Source organism: Wasmannia auropunctata, unplaced genomic scaffold (assembly GCF_000956235.1).
Source record: "Wasmannia auropunctata unplaced genomic scaffold, wasmannia.A_1.0 LD336053.1, whole genome shotgun sequence".
Classification (NCBI taxonomy): Eukaryota; Metazoa; Arthropoda; class Insecta; order Hymenoptera; family Formicidae; genus Wasmannia; species Wasmannia auropunctata.
In genome coordinates, this window is record NW_012026837.1 from 456,616 (window position 1) to 460,165 (window position 3,550).

Here is a 3,550-nt window from a genome sequence, read left to right on the forward strand (position 1 = left end):
ACTGGAGTTCAGACGTGTGCTCTTCCGATCTAAACAGAAATTTACATTTACTGAATGGTTATTTAAATTGTATTAATTAATGCGTTAACAATTATTTCATAATAAAATCTTATTAAATTTTTCTTTCATAACTAAAAAATATAAAATAATTATTGTTTGAATGATTTTTTAATAAAAATGTTGTAAAAAAAATGTTTGCCTACATTTGGTATTAATCGCTTCTTAATCCAATACAGTTTTATGTGATGTTGTACTTATTTGTATTTTAATTATCGATCATGTTATTTTATGTTAACATTTATAAAAAAATAGATATTTATCTTTTTTATAACTTTATTGATCTGATCTATCACCGATATATATTCATTAACATCAAGTGACCATGGATCATCACGAAGTATCTGCAGTTCCCGATCACAGAAGTTAAGCAGCGTTGAGGGCAGTCGTGGCTTGGATGGGTGACCGTCGTTTAGAACATAATGGTAGATTGGTGTAGTTTTACGTACGAATTTGTAGATTAAATGTAATCACAAATTTTGACGACAATCTACAAAAGTGTTCAAATTCTAGCATTTTTATGTAGATTTTTGTATCATTTTTTGAATTCGTGTAGAATTTTATAAATTCTGACAATTATTTTTCTGCAATTTTTTGTAATATATTTTATTTTTTTTAGAATTTTGTAGAATTATGTAGAATTTGTCCGTCTGAGAATGCAATAAAAAACTACAAAAATTGACAAAAGTGTTCCAATTCTAGCATTTTTATGTAGATTTTTGTAGTATTTTTTAAAATCGTGTAAAATTTCATAGATTTTCTCAGTTATTTTCTGTAGTTTTTCATAGAATATTTTAATTTTTTTTTAAAATTTGTAGAAATTTTTCCGCCAGGGCTGTATTAAAGTCTTTCAACGGAAGTAGAGAAATGGCAAAAATATCGTGATAATAATAATAAAATTGCGAACATTATCACGAGATATAAGATATACATATATAACAATCAAAAATTTATATAATAAAATTAAAAATAATAATATAATTTATATTTATAATAGTAACAATATAAATGACATAATGTATAGATAAATAAAATAAATGATAAATTTATAATTATAATTGTAATTGTAATGACATAATGTATAGATGAATACCTTGTATTTTATATGTATCAACAAGTTACAAGGTATCCTACAAAAAGTACCTAAGTGCAGATACAGGAATCTCTGTCTATAAGAATCTAAGATAAGGTGTTTAGGTACTGCTGCAATATCATAGATACAGTACTTAGATACTTATATCTAAGTATGTTACAACACTGGTGGTGGTATAGTAATATTCTAGAGGTAGTACAAAATCTAAAAATAATACTTTTCCAATTCCCGAATTATATAAAATATATTCTTCTTTCATTCTATTTCTAGCAAAAACTTTCGGCGATCCTAAACTGCAATGAAAATTAAGAAGATGCTAAAATCCTGTTTTATCAACTGAAATTTCAACCTGCACGAAATCGAAAACAGAGGCATCTCTTAATTTTTTTTCTAATTTCTTACAATATCTACTATCTTATCTTACTCAAACAAGTGCAATGTCTTTATCTACCCAAACAACATTATGACGTCTTAAAAACGACGTCTTAAATTTCATGAGACGTCAGAAAAAAGTATCAAAAAAACGCTTTTAAGACTTATGACCCGATTTATAACGTCTCTGGGATGTCTTATAGACGTCATATTTCCTGATTTATGACATCTTTTAGATGTCTTTTGGATATAATTTTTTTAAATTCACGACGTCTTATTTATGTCTTATTTAAGTCGTATTTTAAACGGTTTTTAAACGTGCTGATATATTGTTTTCCACACTTAAGGAAGCAATTGAATAAATTAAAGTTTTTATATTTTTATAATTGCAGTGTACATAACATACATATACATTATACATACATTATACATACATTATCTACACATTATCTACAATATTATTTCTATTCTTCTTATATATTCTTTTATAATTGTGTACATATATGCATTACCAGATCGGATCGTTGTCCATTACATTGGGTGCAGTGTATGTAATGACGATGCATTGGCATAGGACAGCATATGATTCGGCAGGTAGAACAGCCTGTAAATAAACAGATCTTAATACGGCTTTCTCAATCAAAAATAACCTCAAATTTTATAAGTCAAATATTTTTATGAACTAAATGATTGATTTTATGTAACATTCAGAAAAGTTATTCAATAAGACATAAGATTACCCGACTAAAAAGTGCACAATTAGGTTAGATTGTACAGGGCCGTGGAGAGAAAAACTCAGACCCGGGAGAAGAAAATTACGGGCCCCCATTTCGCGTAGGTATTATCCTTAACCAGGAGCGGCAGATTTAGAATTTTGAAATTAATTTAAATAAGAAAAGAATACAGGGAAACATAAATTTATTTATTCGTAATCTATACCAATTTAGATAGTTTTTATAAAAAATAAAAAACTATGGGTGAGTTCAAGCTGGTAATGCGGCTAGGTTTGCTTGCCAAGTGATTGGTTGGCTCCACAGGTAAGAACTAATCATGTTCAGTTGCTCGGTGAGCAGGCTAGCTGCTTTGACGACTTGAACGTGCTCAATTAAAAAAAAAAATAAGTATTAAAAAATCCCTCAAAAAATCCAGGCCCGAGGGGAATCACCCCGTCGCCCCCCCCCCTCTCGTCAGGCCTGAGGTTGCATCCTCTTCCTACGGCGTTGTTTGGAGAATGGCGTAATGGCACAGTATATACAGTAGCGCAACTCTCTGTCGGCACCTTTGATATGTTGGCCAAAACAGAGTGCGCATGCGCGAAATAAGTAAGTTCCCCAGTAATGCCATCTGTGGTTCTGTCTCATTTGCTCTTATTCTTTTGTCTGCTCTCTTTCTAGCTTATTTATATATATACAGGGTGGACCATTTTAATCCATCCAGTCGAATATCTCGAAAATCAAGCCCGGGAGAGAAAAAATTTTCAGACAAAAGTTGATTGGTTTCAGTCTTTAAAAATTATTTAAAAATAATAAAAATCTTTAAAAGTATTAATATTATTTAAATAATTTGCACATGTTTTAAACAATTTTTAAACTATCATAACAAATTCATCATGTATTTTAAACATTTTTGACTAATTAATTAAATTAAATGCAAAGCAGAGTAATAAGAAACACGATTATGACACGAGCAAGTGTCTAAAGTATCTCGCGCCAGTCTCGGTCGTGCCGATCCTGACCGTGCGAATTCCACGCGCGTCCATTTGTGAACTTCAATAGCTTGTAACCGGAATCAGTGCCCGTTTCTATGAAATCGACAAATTGATAATCCCTCTTAATATGACCATCGGACCTTTTTCCCCAAAGACCCCTTTCGTCAGTGCACTTATCGTACGCCCGCACAGTTCTTGATATGCCGACTCTAAGTGCCAATTTTATTTTAGATATTCTATGAAGTACGAGACTGACCTAAGTACGTTCGTACAACGACAATGAACCTTAGATCGGAAGAGCACACGTCTGAACTCCAGTC